General features: G+C 35.0%; 1 protein-coding gene across 3 annotated transcripts in view; it reads right to left on the reverse strand.

The window, feature by feature from the left end:
* The window catches only part of LOC132701343 (CUGBP Elav-like family member 4), a 977,281-nt gene that overhangs the window by 817,772 nt on the left and 135,201 nt on the right, over nt 1–24,308 (reverse strand). For all 3 annotated transcript variants that reach the window (XM_060669155.1, XM_060669161.1, XM_060669157.1), the window contains one exon: nt 22,304–22,386. The gene's annotated coding sequence lies outside the window, so the exon portion shown is untranslated. The remainder of the gene's footprint in view (nt 1–22,303; nt 22,387–24,308) is intronic.

A 24,308-nucleotide genomic window follows, 5' to 3' on the forward strand; every position in this document is an offset into this window, starting at 1 on the left:
GGTGAGGTCAGGTATCTCGGTGTTTACCTGGATACGAGGCTGACTTTCTGGTCGCACATCAGGCGCGCCGTAGACAAAGCAGCTTCAAAAACTGCAGCACTCAGTCGCCTTATGGCAAACACGAGAGGACCAAAACAGAAGACGCGACAACTACTGATGACAGTAACCCACTCGATTCTCTTGTACGGAGTCGAGATATGGGGAGGCGTGATGGAAGTAAAGAAATACCGACAGGCCATGCTGTCGGTGCAAAGACGGGGGGCTCTTCTTATCGCGTGCGCGTATCGAACAGTCCCCGAATCGGCGGTGTTAGTTATCGCTGGTGTGATTCCCATAGACCTCTTAGCTCTTGAGCGAAAGAGTGTCTACGAGCGTAGTATGGAACTGGGCAGGGCAAGGACGTCCAAAGAAGCACGCAACGTGACGATGGACGACTGGCAGATTCGATGGACTAACGGCACGGACTCCACTTGGACGAGGAGACTAATCAGAGACGTGCGACGGTGGAAGGAGAGGGATGGGGGTGAGGTGAATTTTTACCTCACTCAGTTCCTCTTCGGACATGGATACTTCTGGCATTACCTCTGCCGCATGGGTAAGGTAACGAGCCCATGCTGTAAATACTGCGGAGAAACTGACAACGCGGAACATACGTTTTTCGACTGCTCACGATGGACGGTAGAAAGACAAAGACTCGAAACGTTAACTGGACCGATTACGCTAGACAACGTGATTGACCTGATGACGTCGACAACGGAAAACTGGGACCTTGTGGACAAGTTCATAAGGGACATACTATTAAGAAAGAAGGCAGACGGCTGCCTAGAAGACTAACGAGACAACACGTGACGTGTTGACTGATACTGCACGGAGAAATACAGGAACAACAGATACGAACGTCACGTGGCACAGACACGCCCCCTAGCTGGAAGTAATGTGAACAACAGTTTCCACCTAGGTGGTGAAGACGGAGGGTTTGCTGGGTTTAGCCGGTAAGAATCCGGCACTCCCATTATGTGGGACAGTCAGCACGCTAGAGCTGGTGTTTGGCTGATGTAAGATTCCCAGCGTTATCCCTCGGAAAAAAAATAGTATGACTGAATGCACGGCAACGAAAGAAAAACAGAGTTAAATAACAATGCTATTACAGAAACTTAAGTGTCCCTTATTTCAGCTTTCTATCAGACGAACTCACAAATCCTGTTGAGGCCTGGATCTAATAATAACAATAATAATCAATATTTGAACCTACTAGACTTGCTACGTATTAAATTAGAAGCTAATAAATAACAATTTAATTTTTACTACTTACTTTTTCTTTAATATTCTTTATAAGTATTTCGGAGTATTACTCCGAAATACTTATATATATATATATATATATATATATATATATATATATATATATATATATATATATATATATATATATATATATATATATATATATATATATATATATATATATATATATATATATATATATATATATATATATATATATATATATATATATATATATATATAAGGAAAAGTCTAGGAAAATGGGAACAAAGCGTATATTTGGTTAAAATTATTTAAGAAATTGCTACATTTGCATATAACACGAAAAATCAAAATATAAAAAAGGAAAGATTGAGAGAATTTTGTTTTAATTCTTTTTCTAAAGAGACGCTGGTGAAATCGAATTTTGGAAATTGATTTATGTTGCTGATAATGTTGTAAGACAAGATTTGGTTAATATGACGTGGTATTGTTAAAACATGGACACTCCTTAGATTCCGGTTATGAATTTCATTTCGATATTGCACTTTGTCTGTGAAATATTTAGCAGATCCCTTTTTAAGAATTTTATAAAAAAAGATTGCAGAATATTTGTGCATGTTTAGTCAATTCGAGTTCCAAAGAGATTTGCTCTTCTACGAATTCCATAGAGAACAATTTTGCAATTTGCAACTCAGGCATAAGCCCATAAACTTCAAAATAATCTAACGGCGAGAAAACAGCATTTTTTTTAGCATGTTAATTAATGTACTTTTTATGTGAATAGAGAATAGAGCCCAAGAAGATCGTGTTGGTAACACGTTCAGTAAATTTTAATTGATTGTCCAATGGATTCTTTGAATAATTTCGGAACAGGAATAAATAGCAGTTTCAATTGTTTCTCATCTACGTAAGTATCGCTTGTACAATGCCTCAAATGGTTATCAAATTATGAGGTATATATTGTGAAAAGAAGACGACCCAGAATGTTTCCCTGTGGAACACTAACCATCACAAGAAATTGATATTTTGTTGTCAAGAGAATATACTGTTGGCGACGAGAAAAGTCTAAATTGTATTCCATTTAAAGGGCTACGCGCCACAAAGGTATTGCACATACAAGTGTTCGCGATTGTTTTTCATTATCGTTTCACTTCTTTGTATAATAAATTACTAAAAATGACGTCCAAATCCATCCATCTACAAATGAAGTCCACTAGACAATCGAGGCAGGAGGAACTCGAAATGAAAAATGACCACGAACATGAAGATAAGGAAAAACAAAGAGTTTTTACAATTAGTACCGAAACGTTGCATTTGTTTAAATTCCGTTTTTATCTTAATAATGAAAGCAATAGTACGCTAAATCATTAATAACTACCCCTTGGAAAATAAAAATTCCGCATCGTAGTAATTGCACGAAACAAAAGGATGATGAAATATAATCGTAATTTTCGAGGCATGTAATCAGATTTTCATTTTCAATGAACGCTTTCGGAATTGCAATAAAAAAGCGGACATGAAAGGCATAAGGAGGAAATAAATATGCATTAGAACTCTCTTTTCGTTATCTCTCGTCCTGGCGCGGCGGCGTTTGGCTTTTTGGATTTATTTTTCGCGATTTTAGAGTTTTTGGCGAAACGCCTTAATTATTCTTGAGTTTTTAAGACGGAAATCGCATAAAATATTCTAGACGCTGCCAACTGTTTTCAAAGGGGCGGGACAACGCAACGCTAATTTAGGTTAGATTCATCTCTTCATGAAGAACTTGCAAAAAGAAGGCAGAAACCTGTCATAGTATCTAATCTGTATCTATCCTGTAGGAATGCACCGTACACACACCGTAATTCTTCTTGTACTTAAAATTCCTCTGTAATACTTCTGAGTTCATTAAAATTGCTCTAAAAATGTTCGATATTTCTTTTGAATAATGTAGTCTATAATTCCTATGCGGTGGATCAGTTAATAGGTGCAGCTTCTGAGGTATATTAGAGTTATTTTCTGTGAAATATCATAAATATTTTTCTAAACTGAGACAAAATACCGTCAAGTGGATAACTTTGGTATACTTAATGTATATTATACACTTCAGTATGATGAAGTGCTATGTGTAGACCGTTCTGTTAAAGCTGTGGAAACCTAGCCAAACAATGAGATTGGACTTTAAAAATACTATTTAAAATCGCATGCAATCAAAACATTCTGATTAATAAACAATTAAAACAAGTGCTACTTTCTGCGTTTAATTTTATTGTTGACTATTGCAGCTGTAGGTTTAATAGAAATTCATAATATTCAGTAAACAACATGATAGCAAACGTTATAAGTGAAAAGACATTAATAAAGTCAATGAAAAATATTGCTTAATCTGCTTGACCATGATCCAGGTGAACTGTTTTCCTCGACTAGTGTTAATTGTATAAACATAATTATTGAGAATACCTTTGCCCCAGTAGTCGACGAACTGTCGTATTTCGTAACTTTTAACATGTTCTTCTAGATTATGGTTGACTAGTTACTCTTCTTTTTCTTCTTTTTACCACACCCTGATGTTCCGGAGCCAAGAGTGTTGTTATCGTCATGGTCTTGTACAGGCCTTCAATTTGTCCTGTCCTTAATGCCGTATTGAGTTCTTCCGGAAATGTGCCTCACATATGGGCCTTTACCGTGGCCTTTTGATGCCCGCTCTTCGCAGCACCTCTTTGTTAGAAATATGGTGTTTTAAATATTCTGCGAAAAATCCACATCTCAAATACTTCAGCGCCATTTAATTACCTTACCTTTTTTGACCTACAACCTACAATAGCCACTAGAATAGCACTTAATCACCCGTAGTGGGATGTCCAGTGGTAGACATTGTTGTAATAGGATATTGGGAAGCATTCGAAATGTGGTCTTGATCATGCCGACTCGAATTTTAAGTTTATCACCGCAGTTCCATGTGTTATTAAGAATTGAGTCGGAGTACTTAAATGTGTTAACAAGTTCAATGGTTTCGCCGTTTACATTGAGATTGACACGTAATCTTTTGTTGGATTGTTAGGTTAATTGCTGAAGCGATTAACAAATATTACCTAATCTTCTTGGCTTTGATCCAGACGACCTGTCTTTCTTCAATAATTGTAAATAAAACAAAATAATTGAGAATGCGATGCGACAATGCTTATGCATTTCGCAACTCGAGTGAATGGAAGAATGTGAAAGACGGTCTCTGGATTATCCTTTTTGATACTTCTGCCCGGGACATACCACAATATTCCACGATTCTCCGCTGATAACTAGTATCGGGAAGTGCTTTTGGCTGAATTGTTTGCCATTGTTTGCTTGCAATATTGTCGTTTTGATAGACGTACTTTCAAATATGATGACATATGAGGTTATGCCTATAAATGAAGCTTTTCGTATAGTTTACGTGAATGTCAGAAAACTTTAACTGATTGAATTTTAGGGACGCTGAATCAACAGTAAAATAAATAAAACAGTATAGTATTAAACAAACGAATAATTAGAGTTTTGGTAAACAGTATATCATAAATTCACCTTTTTAATGTTTTTGGAAAATGGGATATGGTAGCGTGACTTCATGGTTTGGTTTAGTTATTTGCAGTTTTAGTTTATGCAGGTTAGGTCAGCAGTTCTAGAATATGTTCACATTAACAATAAAATTTCAGATATTTTTATTTAAGGATATTAAACTCTCTTCATTTAGTATTGGTGTTATTTTTTTACAAAATTTTCGCCATTCCAACTTGCCAGCGTGGTAATAAAAATATTTAACCCAAGTAGATTCATTACTACTATTCGTCGAAATCGCCATTGTCCTGATCATAAACTGCAGCGTTAGGATGACATTAAAACCATAAAAAACCTATTCGATTTGCATAAAGTATAAAACAAAATGTAACACAGAAATTGCCGACAAAATAAATAATCAAGTGCAACAATTACAAAAGCCACAACGAATGCAATAATGCGGACTATACACACATTTATGTTTTCAACATGTACGTAATTTTGTATGTTATAAATTACGGTTGTGCCAGTATGTATGTAGCGAGGGTCTGTTTCATACGCGGGCCGGACCGCCGCCATCGCGGCCGCCAAAGCTCTGGCTAATGCTGAGCATTATATTATAATTTGAGGTGAAATATGAATTTTCTAGTTTGTTGCCGCATAGTCGGATTGAATTATGTAATAATATTTTGCATTTTTACAACCACAACAACGCAAAGAAATATTTATCTCTTTGGTGGTTTATCAAAATATATATATATAAAATCTCCTGGGATATTATAAATAATATTCGTCTAGTAAGTCATCATGGGATACTGTTTCTTAAAGATCCCTTCTTTCAACAGAGATCTTGCATAACAGACCCTCGTTTATTTTGCTATAATGAAAATAAATATGTTATAGAATATATAAAGCCAAATAAGTCAAATTTGGAAATTAACAACAACAATAAGAATATAAATAAATCATTTCCTGTTGTATCCAACTACACCGAGGGAAATATTGCACACAATTCGAAGAGTCTGCAATAAATGATCATAGGGAATGGACGGTATCGCTGGCACGTTTCTTTCGAGATATTTACCCGGATCTACAAATGCAACCCAGAGTTATTTTACTCTATAAAGGTGAATGGGCAAAAAATTAGACCAATTTCAGCAGAGCTTTAAAAATATTTGGAAAAGTATGAGTTTTTCTCTAAATATGAATACGGCTTTGGGTTGGCGTTGAATTGAACTTTTTTTAACATTTTTACAAATGATTTACTAATTGATTTCTCCAAATTCGCAAGCCCAGTTCTTTGGGCGAATGACTTCACCGTTATTGCTACTAATAACTGGCGCCTCTGGAATTCATTTCAATGCCTCCAAATGAGGAGCGGTACATGTACAGATAAAATAATGCCCGTTTATTGTCTGTTTATATTATTTAGCCAAGTAATAGAAATTAGAATCTCTCTAGTACGAGGCTATGAAGTTCACAATCATCAATGTTCCACACTTCAGATTAGTAATCGTTAAACAAAATCCGAGCGTTTTGGTTATTTTTTTCTTTTTTTTTTCATATAGATGACTGAGGATCTCACAATTGTAATTAATTAAGTGGAGTTATTTACAATATGTTATTATTATGATTATTATCGTTCTCCATTCTTTTAATAACGATTGTGAATATGTTTTTGCTCGAAACAGTACTAAACGAAAGTAATTAATGAAAATTAAATCAATCTTAGTTATAATAAGATTGATTGATTAAAAACTGTTTCCGGTTTGCTCAAGCCTTCCCAAGACAAGCTCGTCACTATAGAGTCGTTTATAAAACTGCATAAACGTTTTCATGAATATAAAACCAGTCAAGTACTATTCAAATTCAATTTTTTAACGTTTCGTTCTTTTCGAGTCCATCTAATTATTTTGAAAATCAAAATCAAATAGCTTTTAATCTTCTTCGCCAAACTGTGGGTCTCTTCAGGTAGATAGAAAGCTGCCGCTACTCGATGGAAAATCACAAACAACAACGTTTAACGTTTTACAAAACTTCTGGATACCTCCTGCGTCGGTTTTTGTTGAGTCAAACTTGGTAACGTTTCGCCAATCATTCTGTTGGCTTCGTCAGAGCTTAACTAAAACTGGCTCGCATTTTACTCTGTACAGCCTTTATGGAGATGGTATCAAACGCAAAAGCAGAAAGTTAGAAGATCACCAACTGAAACTGGTCAGATTACTCTGTACACTGACCTTTTTGTTACATTGTAAAGACCATAACTTATCCCAAATTTTCTTAAAATATCTTCGAAAATCTAGTTTCGCTTTACTTCGAGGAAGAATTCGTTAAAGCCGTAAGGAAATAGACCAAATCAATAAGACCCTCTATTTCTTAAGATTGCTTCCATCTTGTCCCATCCGAGCTCGATACCGTTTCAAAAATGAAGATGACACAGCTTTAAATCTTCATTTATCTTCTACCCAAAATCACATTCAAAAATTGGAAAAATTAACGTCAACGCTAGTGAAACCATCAAACTCTTCTCAACAACCAAACACTGTGATAAATGTATCATCGCACCAACTTTCGGAAACGGAAAAATCAATTCTTTCAATACGTTCCAACTTCGCCCTTGTCCCACGTATTATCCCAAAAGAGAAAATCATTTCAAATGTCGACTCTACCCTAAACAAACTGCCATCTTAAACAGCTATTGAAATTCGATATAAAACCACAAAAATCCTTAAAACATCAAAGCATCCTAAATCTAATATTCCAAAGCCTCAACGCATTGCCCTAAAATCTCTAAAATCTAATCCCGACATCGTAGTCTTAAAAATGAATATCAGGAAAAGATTGAGGTTATTCTCACAGACGGATCATACCGTTATTTTAAAAAAGATCCTACGTCATCTATGGAACTCAATCTTAAATCTGTTATTAAGGCTTCTTCTCTATCAGACACCGTGAAAAAGTCTGCCACTCATCATGACTCTAAAATTCCTTGTCTCTACGGACTCCCAAAGATTCACAAACCAGGATTACCCGTTCGACCTATTGTCAGCACCATTCGTTCTCCAACATACACTCTAGCAAAATATCTACCTTCTTTATTAAAACCCTTTACAGGGAAAACTGATAGTTTCGTACTTAATTCCTTTCAATTCATTGAACAATTAAAAAGCATTACATAAGATACACAAGAAATTATGGTTAGTTTTGACGAAGAAACTCTCTTTACTAAAGTCTCTATTCCTGAAACTCCCAACATCATTTCAGATATATTAAAATCCGATAATCTGGAACCAAACTTTCTCACCTTAATTGAAAAATGCTTGGCTGGAATATATATTTCTTATAAAGGTCAAATCTTTGAACAAACGTCGGGAACAGCTATGGGTTCTCCACTATCACCAGACATCGAGAATATATTTATGGAAACGCTACGTCGATGATACTTTAGTTATTTGGCCTCATGCTCAAGAATCCCTTACAGATTTTCTTAGACATTTAAACTATATACACCCTAGCATACATTATTTCATTGAATTAAAAACTAATAGTACCCTCCAATTCTTAGATATTCTTATCAATAGAAAATCAGACCTAACATTGGGGTTATTGTGAAAACCTACGCACACAGACCGATTCCTTAATGCATTGTCACATCACCATTCGGCCCAAAAATCATCGGTTAACAACTCCCTTGTTTACAGAGTCTTAAAACTTTCATTCCGAGTCAATGAACCCAAATTAAAACACCCCTCCACTGCTCTTCTTCTCTCTAATAGTGTCAACATGAAAGATATTAAGCCTTCCATCACAAAGTACACTTTAACACAACCTTCTTATAGCAATAAGGTCGAAAGCAATCCCATATTTACCACTGTTGTCCTTCCTTACATTCAAAACATCAAAAGTTCCTAACGTCAAAACTAGATTTACCACTTGTCCAAAAATCTCTCAACAACTTCGATCCGTCAAAGACAAAATTTCATTTGAGATGCGGGAGTTTACAGCATTCCATGCATATGCGGCAAAGAATACATTGGAGAGACCGGACGAAAAATATCAAATAGGCTCAAAGAACATGAAAGAGCCTTAAGACTAAGACAAATAAACTCATCAGCAGTTGTCAGAATCACAAAACCGGCCATAAAATTTCATTCGATAAAACTAACATTCTTGTCTATAGAAATCTATAACAACTTTAATAACCTTAACAGCAACTCAGGTCTTTACCTGTCACCAATATGGGAATCAGTAATCTGAGACGATGTTTATGCACTTCATTTAGCACAGCCCCCCTCAAACAATATATAAGCAGAGTAAAAGTTAAGCTCTGACTAAGACAGCAAGATGATTGGTGAAACGCTAGCAAGTTGGACTCAACAAAAACCGGTATTACGGTAGCCTATGGAACTTTCATTGAAAAATTTCACTAGCACAAAATGCAAAAGCAAAAGGCACACACAAAAGCAAATACAAAATGCAAAACAAAAGACACACCGAAAAATGTTTTTTTTTATTACAAGTTACATTAATCAATACTCACAATTTTGCACAAAATACTATCCACCCCATCGCGATAAAAAAATAATTGCGTATATATAAATCTGTACAACGCAGGGTAATGTATAAAAAGTGAAATAAACAACGACAAATTTTAGTTTCTACAGACCACGCTATTACATTACTACAGGGTATCGATCAGTAGTCAAGTCTATTAATATCTGACACATCGTCAAATGAAAATTTTTTGCAGGACTTTATTCGACCTTCCGCTGGTTATAAAACTTAGTTGGCTGGTATCTTCAGGTTTGGCTTACCACTTGTCCCAGGACTTCTACCTCTTAAAGCCTCATGACTCCCGTGTCCCGGTAAAGTCACACCTACGAGTACCTTGTAACGAAGATATTTGGTAACATTCGAACTTTAATTTTTTTTTCAGTCTGTATTGTAACTATTTGATAAGGTTAGCCTTAAATATTTTATTATTAAATAAGAGCAATAAATATCATTCCCGTTAAAAAAATTAATCACCTCAATCGGCTTGAAATAAAAGAGTTGTAAGGACATCAATATATCTAAAAACCCATATTGATATTACATATTAAATATAGTTCTTACGCATACATTTTTCGCAATTGCTTCCTCACAAAATCGGACCCTTTCCGTGGATCGCACTTCCGACCTAATAAAAACCGATCCTTAATAAAGTGCAATATTTTGATGAGCAGACAAATACAAAATAGCCAGTCGGTTTCGTATAATTTATCATCAGCATGAATACATTTCCAGACATAACACAATATATCTTGCTTATGGAAAAAAGCGTGTGTATAACAAAGAATAAAGAAAATAATTTACACGATTTACGCACAATGGAAAGATGAATCGGCAGAAATTATCGGCGAGCGACTTTAGTTTTGAAGGACCCACAGAAGGGAAGTTTGTTCGAGAAAAAGAACGATGTGACGTGTACGGGACTACGGCATGGGTGTCAGTTATCGGTGTAATGAAAATTTATGATAGAAGTTTCATCCATCGAAATAAATGATGTACGATATTTGACACTCGTGTGTGGTTTTATTTTCTCTCTGAACGACCACAAAGAAGTTATCATTACGATATTTTATTGCTTATTCCATGATAGTAAATTACAGTGGGCAAATTAAATTATCAGCGTATATTATGGACTCAGCCCTTCGTTATACCATTGGAGTTAAAACATGAAGTCTATTTAATCATTCTACATTAAATACTCTGTGCGACATAGATGTAATGTAATATTTTGAGACAAATTTTATGAAAGAAATTCTTAATCCAATAATGAGTTGCGCTTTTACTTATATATTTCTGATTCAACATATTACTACAATTATACCATGCTGGTGGTAATTTGCTAAACATGATAGTTTTATGACAGCGCTTTTTAGTTCTTTCACTTAAAGTAAAAACAATGGTAAATACAAGCGTTGTAACGATTGTTCCAAAGTTTCGGACATACAGCAAAAATTGACAATTTTTGTTTGGTTTTTATTGCGAACACTCCATCGAGAACATTGTGCTAACACCAACGAACATGTTAGTCAGATTTCCCTGTTCACTAAAATCCCACTACACGAAACCATCACTAAGATAGAAGAAAGATTTCCGCCGAATTTAGCGAATCTTTTTGAACACTGCCTCACGAGCACGTACTTTCAGTGGAACAATATGTTCTTCGAGTAGAGAGACGGAGTCCCTATGGGAAGCCCCATTAGTTGTTGCCAATTTTTATATGGAAAGATTCGAAGAAACGGCACTAAGAAATGCCAAAAAACGACCTAGCCATTGGCTACGGTACGCCACGGTCGGGAAGAATTAAAGAACTTCCTCCGGCATCTGAACAGTATACATCCAAAAATCCAATTTACTATGGAGATTGAACAGGATCGACAACACCCATTTTGGGTTGTAATGGTAAACCGAGGCGATAACCTAAGGTTGGGACAAAGAGTTTACCGAAAAGCCCCCACGGACCACTACTTGCAAAAAGAATCTAACCACCATCCGAAACAAGAGAGAGGAGTTATTAAAACACTAGTCGACAGGGCAACTAGAATATCCGATCCACAACATCTGTCAGAGGCATTATTACAGTTCAAGCAAATGGCTACAAAACCAACGAAATACAACGGCCCATAAGATTGAAGAAACAAAATAGACGGGAGCCTAACAAAGAAACGCCTCCGGACGATTTGGTTTTCCTCCTATATATCGGAGGAGTAACGGACCGGATCGGCAAAATAATGGCGAGACATGACATAAAGCCAATTTTTAAACCCACACGACAAATACAACAATACTTAAGATCGGCCAAAGATCCCCCAAAAACCGCTGTCTTCGGCCCGGGGTATACAGAATCCCATGTTCATGCGGATACGTTTATATTGGAACAACAAAACGCACCATATCTACGCGCTTGACTGAACACAAAAAATCCTGTCCCTTGAAACAAATAGAAAAATCGGCTGTGGCAGAACACGGGCTTACTAATGGCAATCACAACTTCAAATTCGACAACACCGAAGTTCTGTCTACAGAAAAATATTACCACGCAAGACTACATCGAGAAGCAATTGAAATACACAAACACAAAAACAATTTCAACAAACGTGAAGAGGGGTTACAAGTAAACAAAATATGGCATAATGTCCTGCAAACAACACAAACAACACCTTATACTAACAACAGGGAGAGGGGCCCGGAGGGGCCCGACCGTTCAGTCCGCCGTCCGTCCGAGCGGTTCGACAACCGCCAACAGTACCGATACAGTCGTCGCGCTACAATCTACGTTCCACTGAAGATGGCTGCCGCAGTAGCAGCTGAAAGCTTTGGAAGCAAAACCAATGGACCACGGCCTAACAGCCCGAAAAGTCTCACAGATTAATTTTATTATTGCTAGATGTACCGCATTTTTTATAATATACAATTGTTGTGAAAACTTGTGAGACATTTTAGGCCCAGACATTAGTTTCAGCGTATTTTGAAGAAAATGGTCAATTTTACTGGGAAATTAAAAAAAATGTTTGTAAAATAAGTAGTGCTAAGAGACACAGAAAATCTTAACCAGTTGTGAAAATTTATACCATGGATGCTCAAAAAATTGTTCAATAGGTTGCGGTGTAACTTGAAGAACGTAAATTATTGCAAATAGTAGTTAGCAAGTAGTAACGTTTAATAATAAATAACGATTTTAATATTTGTCCAAGTGAATTGTACCGGTTGTGAAAGTGACTTTAGAAAAAAAAAGATTTCCGTGGGAAAAGTTGCAATTTCGTATAGAAGCTAAACTCACACCACAGACCGAACTTTATTTAGCTATCGGATATAAAATACCACATTAGAGTTAGCCGAACGCACTAGCATCCATTTCCTGTTTTTTTTTAACGGCGTTGCAATTAGTTCTGGTTGCAGCAATTTTTAGTTATCACACTAAACGCACGAGAGGCACTAGAAGTGAATTTTACAAACACACGTGCTGGAAACTTGTAGGCGGTAAAGCACCATTCAGACGAAGATGATGTATGCAAATTTTCGGCATATTTACACCTCCGCTCACCTTTACAAAACGGTCGGAAATAAAACTGTAAGTCTTTGCTAAAACATAAATTTCGGGGGCCCCGAGTTTATGGATTCGTAAAAGGAAGTTATTGCATCAAAGTTTTAGTAAAAATAAACAAAACACTTGCGCTCGGCGATGTGTTTTAGGGTGGCTGTAAAAAGGACCCGACTCCGTGTGCTGTTTGGCACACAATTTCTGGAAAAAATTATACCCCTGTAGTTTTTCCGAGAATTAGGTATTAAGAAAATTTATTTACATTTCAGAAAAGAGTTTTCTTGAGTAAGAATAATTATAGCAATAGCAAGTAATAATAATCAACCCCTATAGCAGAATAAATAGTTGTCCATTGTATGTCCTGTAAGTCCAAAACAGACACTGTAACAGCTTGGTTAGTTTTAAAAAAGAAACGACTACGATTACCTACCAGAGCATGAAATATCGTTTCGGAAATTTAGAAACAACGTTGACCGGAACACTACAACAGTGCGGCAGTACATCGTCAAACACGACGCAAAAGCACAGAAGTTTCAAGAGATCGCGAAAATTTCTACTAAGACATAGTGCAATCTCATATCACACAATATCCTAAATTAAGTGACTTTAACTCGTTTCGTGAAATTAGAAATAGGATTAGCCGGAATGCTACATCCATATAGCTACCAGAGATATAGAGCCCCTGCCTATGACGATAATACAGGAACTTAGGAAGCAGGTATCAAAAAATGTCGAGAAGCCACAGTCAACATGTGAATTTGCCTTTAACCAATGACCTTGCGATATCCAACAACCAATGTGGCAGCTGACAGATCATCAAAGTTTATTCAGAGTTGAATGCGTTATATCTTGACAAACGTTACTAACGCTGGTTCGCCAGTCGTGAACCCTATTGTACAATTTATGTTATCAATTTCTTCTACAACATTGTTGGATTCAATTTCAATCCCCTATAGGTGTTTCAATGACGAGTAATGTTTTTGATTTTGGTGTTCTCTATATTTTATTACAAAAACGGGAACTATCAGTGCAACATGAATAATGTGTTACAACCTCTCATGTTGCCCTACTTTTGCATCTGTAAGACCCAGTTACTAGTAACTTAATCGAAGAAGGCAATGTAACCCGACTTATCTCCAATTGAACACGTTTAAAATATGACTACGTCCCAGGGTGAGTCGATTGCCACATCCTATACTAGATGTACACCATCCGCGTCACCACGGGGAGAAATCGATAGTTTAATTTACAACATATCATGAATAACTACAAAATCTCAAAACTTGAGAGACTAACTATAGATTTTTTATGAATTCCTTTGAATAAATTTATTTCAAAATGTCATCGATTAACACGACTCAAAATATTAATAAAATATTACTGTTTTTTTCAATTCCTATATCACACAATATATGTTTTCTCCAATGTTATCGGCCAGTTCAAAAGCTATAATGCTAAAAAACTAAATTTTAACGACCGAACGACCATGCTATTAAATTCAATGTAACAGGATTGGAATACACTTCAAGTGGAGTTCCTTCTGTTCCGATAATCTTATTTATGACTGGAAAAGAATAACGGCAAGTCGAAAATAACTTCTGCTTGTGCTGCTTTGGAAACGAGGTCTGCTTTTCGGAATATATTCTGATAATATACCTCCGTTTGTATTTTGATAACCGCGCCAGATGCTCGAAATTGACTCGGTCGGGTGAAACATGATTTCGATGTGGATGTATATATTTTAAAAGAGCTTCTTCACCTTTTTCTTCTGTTGGCGAGTCAAGTTGATGAACATGGTTTTTTTATTCAGTTTTACATTAGTTCTTATTATTATCGTATTACATTTTCTATATTAGATTTGAAATTTGAGAGTAATAGAACCTCATTAGGGTTACGATAGACGATTCTTAGTATCTTCCTTTTTACTGAAGGCGCTCTAATACACATTGACAGGCAAACCACGAAAACTTGGCCAGCGCTTGCTATATTTTTGTGTTTGGTACTATTGGTACTGATCGAACTTTTATCCATTTTTATAATTAAATTAAAGATGTAAAAGAGATTACGATTATGTGTTTTTCAGGCACAATCCATATTTTTTAAAGTAGTCCATAAAAGTTTTCTGATATCAACACCTTGGCCAAGCTTCATTTAATTAATCAATCAATCAATTAAATGGTAAGCATTCCTTTAATTAAAAAGGAGTGAACTTTTTTTGATTAATCTGTCATCACTCCTTTGCTTAAAATAACAAACCCAAGGGAATAATGAGGAACAATATATCAATGTAAATGTAAGGTATTGCCTAAAATTAAAAGCCAGATAAAATTGAGAAACGCATTTTGAGAAAAGCCAAAAATTCTAAAATGCGCTATATAAATGATTTCTTACACAGATGATATCTTAAAACAAAAAGTTTTGTAAGTTTAAGTACAGCAGCAAAAGGGCATATGAACCATGCTCATTTAAAGAGTGTTTATTATCTTTTCCTTTACCTTACAACATTGGTATTTAACTATAGATTTATGCGGTACTTATTTCTCTCAATATTAAGCATTTAACTATCAATAAAAATTTTAAGGACAGCGGTTTTCCAGGTAATTTTGAAAAGCTGCGCTGAATAATGAAGTTTTGCGACTTCCTGCTCTCCGCGGTGTACATTTACTTTCATGCCTTATACGCTCTCTAAACAGAAAATAATTCTTAACTTTAACCTCCACGCTTCCTGGGAAATTTATATTGAAATAAACGACGCCAATATAGTTCCTTTCTAGTCGTAAATGGTTTTCGTTTCCATTTTCGCTTTGGTCAAAAACATTAAATGGCAATTTCTAAATTCGTGATATATTTCCCTAATTAAAACGATGAAAACATCAAAGAAAAGGAGCACGCGGTTTATTGCGGAATGTTTGTTATATTAAGCAAAATCAACTCCGTTTATAACTCGGAATAGATTCTTTAATATATTATTAACACTATTTATATTCCATATATTAACAAATGTTTTTAGTTAAAAAAATAACGGGCACCCTACCCTACTACTTGTAAAATGAAAGATTCACTCGAACTACAGCGAATAAATTTCGTTATTTTTGGTAATGACTAATAACTAATATGAAGATACTTCGTGGTTTCCATTCTTTATTAACAGAACCAAAATTCTATCTCTGTACTATTTTCAGTTTAAAAGAACTGCTAATAATTTTGTTAATCCATTTACACCGTAGTCATTCTAATAACATTATTGCAATATGTTATTTATTTCGTTTAGATTTTTATAGTTTTTAAATCGGTTTAGGAAAACCAACAAATGAACACTTTTGATTTTCCAGAATTATGGTAATGAATACGTTGTGTTAACGACTAGTAATAGTACCATCTATTTTAATGTGTATTTTCAGGCAGTAATTAACCGTGACTGCGTATTGATAGTTTTCTGTTGTCCTTATCTTGCGAAAAAAAGATTTTTATTACACTCTCATGTCACTGAGATCTGGATATCTCACAGTAATACGAGTCCAACATTCCGCATCTATGAATCTTCTGTTGTGTGTACGGTTTCATTAAAAAATTAAAAATGTTATGTTAATGACTAGTAATAATACTTCTTACTTCAAAACCTACTTTCTAGCAGTAATTGTCATTGCTGCTTATTGATGTTTTACTACTTCTTATTGCTCTCATTACACCTTATTATTTGTTACTTGTCCATTTTTTGTTTAACTCAGACATCCCTTTCAACACTTTGTTGTTCCGACGTTATCACAAATTTGAGTTGCACTTGAATTTTTATATATGAATCAAAATTATTAGAAACGAACTAATCAATCAAACATTGTAATACAATAATGCTTTAAAAATGCATTTGAATCAGATCAGATGTTAAGGAAAATGTAAAACTTACACAGCTTTTTTTGGGCCTTTTAAACAAAATCATACAAGCAGAACTGATAAACAACGAAAAAATTTTCCGATTTTTTGAAAATTTGATGCTAAAAAAGCAATTATCCCAATATTTTCAAATTATGCAAACTTAAGGCGAACGGGTCAATAACAATAATGAAAGTTTCTGAGAAGTTGGTATTGGGCAGTATGGCGTCCAAACGGTAACTTCGGGATAAATATAGAGCGGAGAGGATAGCCAAACGACTCGCCTTAATGAATGGCTCCTTTGTTGTGGTGACTGTTTTCGTGTAATTGTTTGCGTTATGAGCTTTCTTGCTCTTCTCTAATGATACTTCTGGTTTCGATATCTGAAGCTAGACGAAAAATAAAACGTATTGCAATATTAGAAAATAATAGGAATTTAAAATGATTGTTCACTAAAAAGTAACGTTTTGCGTCTGCAGTTCTACAGGATTTCAAACGTTATAGCGTTTCACAGATTACTTTGTAGAGCTTCAAGACTAATTGTCGGAAATGAAACGAAGTTTGGCACCCTGCCACGATTAATTAATAAACAACGATTAAGGGAGCACGTGCGAACTATTTCAGGTTTCCGTTGGGTATTTCTTAAAACAAAAATTCTGCTTGTAGCATTCAACTGACACCACGCAATTTGCCAGCTTTGATTTTTCAGGACGCACACTATTTTTATTTTTTGATAAGGTAAAATAATGACATATTCCAATACAATTAAATAGAAAATCCAAAAAAAAAAATTAAAGAGCACATAGTTATTTTTAAACAAAAGAAGTAACAAAATAAAATTGCCTACTACTACTCCAATAAGATTTAAATTCAATACAGCTGACAATTCAAATAAACTCTCAGATGCACACAAGCAAGTTTTAATAATTAAGGAGAACACTAATGAAGACAGTGCTTGAAGAAATTTTAATTCGTTCCGTTGAGAACCGCATCTAAATTCAGCAAATTGAAATATATAAAATTCAAGTTAACGGAGTTCTATCAAACCCAACAAACATTAGGAAATACTGATGAACGTATTTTTCTCACCAAACTCAAATCGTAGTAAGCCAACAGATCCGGGTAGACCAGCAAATCGTAATCCATATCGCTTGTGGACAAATATTAAAGCACTGTAACACTGAAACAAGCGATTTCGTAGAAACCACGTAAATTTTTCACCGGAATTAAATTAAAGACAATGCACTCAGTTTTACCACAAAACCCGAGATCGAAAACCCTAGTTACGATTGGTATAATTCTCTTTACGTCTCGCAGTGTACGTACGAAACAAAGCCGGGCGCAGACTGAAAATCACAAATAGTTTTTTAACTCCAAATCATGGCATATTTGTTTATATTATCGAACGACGTAAACCCGACATTACCGAACGCTGAAACATTTTCAGTTAAACACGGCTTCGGTGCGCGTAAAAAATTTACACGCACGTTGAAAGGTTCGGCCGGATCAGGTCGATTAACTTTAGCCACCGTATTGGCAGAACTTTGAAACATCGACTCTCTTTCGTTCTGCGTTCATATGGGGCTATTAAAGTTTATTTTGGAATGAGCGAAGAAAGTCGTTACGTGTGCAAGTCGTTTATTATTTTTGAATTGGCTTACGCGCTTCTACTGTACTGGGAGTCTGTTTTAAGAACAATTGGCGCGTAAAGTGGCAAAGCTTAGCATAGTAGGACACACGAGGAAGTTGTGCAAAAACCGCTTCAACAATCAAAAGAATAGTTAGCTCTCTTACGCGCAGAGATTAAATTTAGGAGTTATTAAAGTGTATTATTCTTAATTAGAAATACTAAGGGATTGTCCATTGTTCATTGTCTTTATTTTTGTTTACACAACGTTTCAGTCAGATGTATCACAATCATCAAGTGCCTACCAATTTTAATAAAAAAATTAAATCCGAATCACTTTACTCTATCGTGTGATTTTGTATAATACTGTTCAACCATCATTTGTTTGAGACCAATCAACAAAATGAACGAGATAATTGTGGAAGTTTTGCAATGATCCTCTATGACAAGCGAAATGCCAAATTTTATGTCATAAGTGAAGAATTTAAATTAGCTTTAACTGAAAAGACCACCACGCAACCGCGAAAATTTTGAGTACGTTCTGCGATCTGTGAAATTCTCGGACACTCATTTTACAAATTGGTTAACAAGCTTTGAAGAAGTTTGTCATTCATGCTAGCAAAACGTTAGGAAGCAATTCCAACCAACCACCTGAATAGGGACAAAACACTCTTCTTGCGACTCACACCAATTTTTCCCGAACAAGAAAGTTAGTGTTTTGCGCATTTAGTTTGTTTCCATGTTTCCGTTGTTAAAACAGTTTCTTACGCCGTTTTAAAACCTATAGAATTTTGGTAATTCTGTCGGCCATAAATGTAGTTCACTGGGGGTACTGAAGGTCCAGCAAGCTTTTACAGTCGTACCTACCACGAGTTATCATTATTCAAATGATATGGGTATAGCACCAGCAATTGATCTCTCAGATTATGAAATCAACATACGAATGCGGATCACAATTACCAGGTCCTTTCCCGAGAGAGAAGTTTTCGTCATTTTATTGACACTTTTGTGGGTGACTGTCACCTACCCTACCTCGAGAAGGATACACCAGTCCGAGTAAACTGTCCAGAAACTAGATTAAATGAGGACTAAAATATGTTCAAAAGAGCGGTCTGGACAATATTCAACAACTTTTTAGCCGAATGGTATCAACCAGGACTCATGTTTTAGACAAATGTTAATATAGTCATTGGGGGGTTGTTAGATGGGTTAAGTTGAATACTGTTCATTGGACTGTTATTAGATAGATAAATAGCTTGTGAGCAAGTCTAGGACTCGATAATCAATACTTTTGAAATGATTTTTGAAAACGTTTCTATTAATTATTATACTTTTAGGAAAAGAATCAGAAAGCAGAAGCAGTGGAGCAAGAAGTTCGATATTTCTTATCAACAACCGGAACCCGAAGCATCTTTAAATTTGTTTATATACGTTTTGACAAAGCTTGAATGCCATCGTAAAAAGTAAGCGACGTATTTTCCTTAAAATACCCCTACGCATTTACCTCCTTATTCCATCGCTTGTAAACAATGGCGGCTTACGTTCATTCTTATAGGAATAGTAAATGCTTTGCAAAATTGCATCACACACCGGCATACATACGACCGTACATATCGACACCTTCCTCTCAATGGAGAATATGCCAACAAAGGCGGTTTTTTGAATTTCCCACAGGAATATAGGAACAACATTGACAGAACGCACGAACAATGCCCCATCAAACAGTATACAAAGATCTCCAAAGGCAACTGTGCCAATCGCAATTTAGTCCGCGGGATCGTAGAGGGAAACTCAAATTCAATTTTCCACGTTGCCGTTGTCGGTTTTAGGAGAATATTAGGCCGGTTTTCGACGACCGGGTGAGGTGCCGTTCTCTTCGACAAATGCGGACTGTCCACCACGTTTTTGTTCGGTTGCATTTTCTGCTTTGGTTTTTGCCAAAACATTTTATAGTCGTCTAAGTGAGTGATGCTTAAAAAAATTGATTCGAACCATTATGACTTAAAATTCTAATAAAAAGTTACGTGATTAACATAACCGGATTATTTTACTAAGTCAACGTCTAGTACCAATTTCGATTTAAAAATTTAATTTGTATTGTACAGGGTATTTCGAAACTTGTTTAAAACATAGTTTGTTATATACATTTTTTTGAATGAGTAGGAATTGAAGGCCAACGGAGACAAGTACCAGGAAAATTGCAACAAAAGAACAATAATTATATCCACTCCCCGTATAGAGGTTCAACCTCTTTTACCAAGAGACCAAAACTTGATAACAGGAGGGTATGTGAAATTAGTCTACGCTACCCCAATACAAGATATCGAAGACCTATTAAATCAAACAATTGCGTGCTGTAATATTATTAGATTTAATCCAGACATATTCTATCCAGCGTGACTCAATGATGGGTAGGATTTTCAACACTTACTATAAAAATTGTATTTTTGTTTTGCTTTAGTTGACTTACTTATTTAGATTACCAACGAGATTATATTAATATCAGCACGGCGCCTTAAGGTGTATTCCTGTGAATAAAAATACATACATACTTATACTTATTATACATACTAAATATAAATAAATTAGTTTTCTCTTTAATTTAAAAATTTCTAAAATATCTAAAACTGTAAGCCAAACATCTAAATCAACACTATAGGTCTTCATTTTGCAAAGACACTTCCACAGGCTATTGTAATACTATTTACAATACTTCTGAATTTTTTCTGCGCCGGTTGTAGTTGCAGCGAACTTGTTGTTTTCTTCAGAGCTTAAGTGAAACTGGCTCGCATTCTACTCTGTACCTGTTTATATATTGTATGAGAGGGACGGAGCTAAATGAGGGGCATGAACATTGAAACTTTCACAAGACTGAATCCCATATTGGTGGCAAGTAAGGACCTGAGCGGCGCTAAGATTGTTTGTTTGCTTATAGATTTATATAGATTCTCGGATTTTTCATTTAAAGAAGAATTGATTACATTGTATTGAGCAACTGCAATTTCTTTGTCTTAAGGCTATTTCAGTCCGGTTAATATTTTTCGTTCCGTCTCTCCAATGTATTTCGGCAAAGAATACATTAGGTTAGGTATTGATGATAATAAAAAATCTTATATGGTAGTCAATGACAGGTGGTTTATTTTTATTTTAAATTGAAAATTAATTAATTATTTTTTTTAGCGTCTTTCTACATAGCTCTAGATTCAATAGGTTAAACTTCATGTTTTCTTAAAATACGTTGGGAATTATTGAAAATACTGAAGAATGATAATTGGAAAGTAGATTGGCCATTAAAATACCTATCAAATGACTATTTTGCGAAAAATATTTAAAGCGAGGCAACGAGGTATGGCTATGGAAAGTGTCACAATAGATCATTTGTGTCTAAATGATTGCTAACTTTCCCAATTTGAATCTTTGAATCCTTATTGCATTGTTTTAAGTAAGGAGTCTACCTTTTGTGGTATTAGTATTAATATTCGGCAAAAATGTACTGCCTATTTTAAATTTTCGCAATTTAAATAACAATAAATAAAATATTTGTGATATGCAGATCTGGTCTAAAACTTGTATGGACATCCACTAAAATAAATAACAACTAAAAGTTCAGATTTTCACGAATAATTTCGTGAAAATTTGAACTTTTAGTGCTTATTTATTTTGATAAATGGATTTTCATCAAGTAAAAGCCACCTCAGTTCAATATCCACTAACATTGCTTAACCATGTATGTGGCCAGGATGTCCAAAATATCCACGTAACACGGAACTGAGAGTCTATCGTTATTCGAGATCTCCTTGAGCATAAGTGAGCCAGCTCAATTTTAACTGAACGCGTTACCATAAACAATTTATATCTCTCCGAAGAAAAAAAAGCCAATAATATAAAAAGAGCAAAAAAGAACGGGAAGATAACGAACGGATGAGAATCTTGAAACTTACCCCTGACAACGTGTGTTTCTCATGCAGAGCGTTCTGGCAGTTAAGGGCGCTCTCAGGATTGAAGTACGTCAGGAATGCGCAACCTGCAATCACAATAAACAATACAATTCTTGAGTGCGTCTTCCCAGGTATTTTGCATTACAATGGAACGCGGGTGAAATTGGGCCCCGGGCCGCGGTCGACGGAGAATGGCCAGGGTAATATGAGCATAAAAATAAACGAGGATAAGTGAAACAGGGGGCCTTTTTGGGTTTTCCCTTATTCGGCGCAATAAAAAAGACTTCGTTTTATTTGCGCAATGGTTATGGGCTAAATAATGTTTCCGAAACGGAAATGTTTTTTGCGCAACCCGCGAAAAAAATACAGGGCGTTTCGAAAAATATGCTGGAAACTGGTGATCCGAGAAAAAAAAAGTTCATGTAAAAGTAGGTTCGAAAATTCTTCCTTCCAAGATACGGATTGTTTAATATTTAGAAAAATAACATCTTTCTTACAATCAGTTAAATATTTCTGTACGCTTAATAATAATAGTAATAATAATAAAACTTCATTTCTATTCGTTTTTACAAAAATAAATATTAGACATGCGAAACAAATATTGCATAAACAGTCAAAATTGCAATTGCTTAAAGCTTCTTCTTGTTCATTTTTTCATTGATCTTATGATCCTCTTTTGTATAATGAAAACTCTTATTATATCAGAAGCACCACCCCTAACTATTATACCATGTAGTAAAATAGACAATCCTTGAGAATTCTGTTATCATATACCACCGATAGCTTCAGTAGTATAACTTACTCTGTTTAATTTTGTACTTACGGAATTCCCGAGATATTTGTTTCCTACAAACTCAGCATTTTTTTGTTTAGCTTTTTAATAATCAGGAATCAGAGTGAGTTGATTTAACGAAATTTCCCATTTTGTAGTTTTAATTTCGTTTTATAATTCTATTATTTTACCCAATAGAATATTTTACCTCTAATACTATATCTCTCCATTTCAAATCTAAGAATAAAACTATAGCTAATTACTTTAGTAAATAGGAAAATGGCTAATTTTGCTTAAACTAGAGTAAAATGAGGAATTCCGGTACCGACTGGGAGGTATCCTAACGAATAGCATTGTCAAAGAGATGTACGCCACTGTCTTTTTGCAATTTTTGTTATTAACTTTGAATAAACCAAAAGGAAAAGCCAAAACTCCATAAACTGAATTCTAAAAAAATAATACTAAAAAAATGATGGAAATGAGCACCATCAGCTTAATTGCAGTCATTACGCGTGTTTTTTTTTTTTAAATCCTGTAGAATTATGATTTATGAGCAAATACTTTCTTTTTCTCCAAAGTTGATCGAAACTTCATCTGAAACAGAGCTAGAAAAATGCTTACTGCTCATAGATAAAAGTAAATCATGAGGAAAAATACTCAGAAGTATAAATGCTTGCTTTGTTGCCAGTGTTTATAGGAGCCAAAAATTAGTATGTCTCTGACTATACAAGTTACCGAAATGAAATTTAGATCAGAAATAGCTTTATCTAAGTCATAAAAACTAATTCTGATAACAATAAAATAAAGTTTTATGCAGAGGCGTCGGTAGAGGGGGTCACTACTAGTTTTACCCAAAATTTTTTTTTGGTGCTAATTCATTTTACATATTTATTTGGCTAAAACCTCTTTTCTAAACAATTGCATCAAAAAAGGTACTTTTGTTACAAAATACAAGTTTTTTAGTTCTTTGAGGTTTTTGCAATTAATGCTAACGCTACTAATGCTAAAATATTATATTCCTTTTATGGCCTTATCAAACGTATTTGTGGTCTAAATTTCATTTACCTATCGTAAACCGGGTCGAAAATTAAAGAAAGGATTATTTTTATTTTTGAAGGAGACATTTTTCGGTCACTTTAACGGAACATTTTCGAAACACTCGGTAGTGAACTGCGAATCGATAGTGGTAGATGTCGGTCCATAAACCTAATCTAACCACCTAACAAAGTTCTCAAA

This window comes from Cylas formicarius, unplaced genomic scaffold, assembly GCF_029955315.1.
Source record: "Cylas formicarius isolate icCylForm1 unplaced genomic scaffold, icCylForm1.1 PGA_scaffold_4__25_contigs__length_36172078, whole genome shotgun sequence".
NCBI lineage: Eukaryota > Metazoa > Arthropoda > Insecta > Coleoptera > Brentidae > Cylas > Cylas formicarius.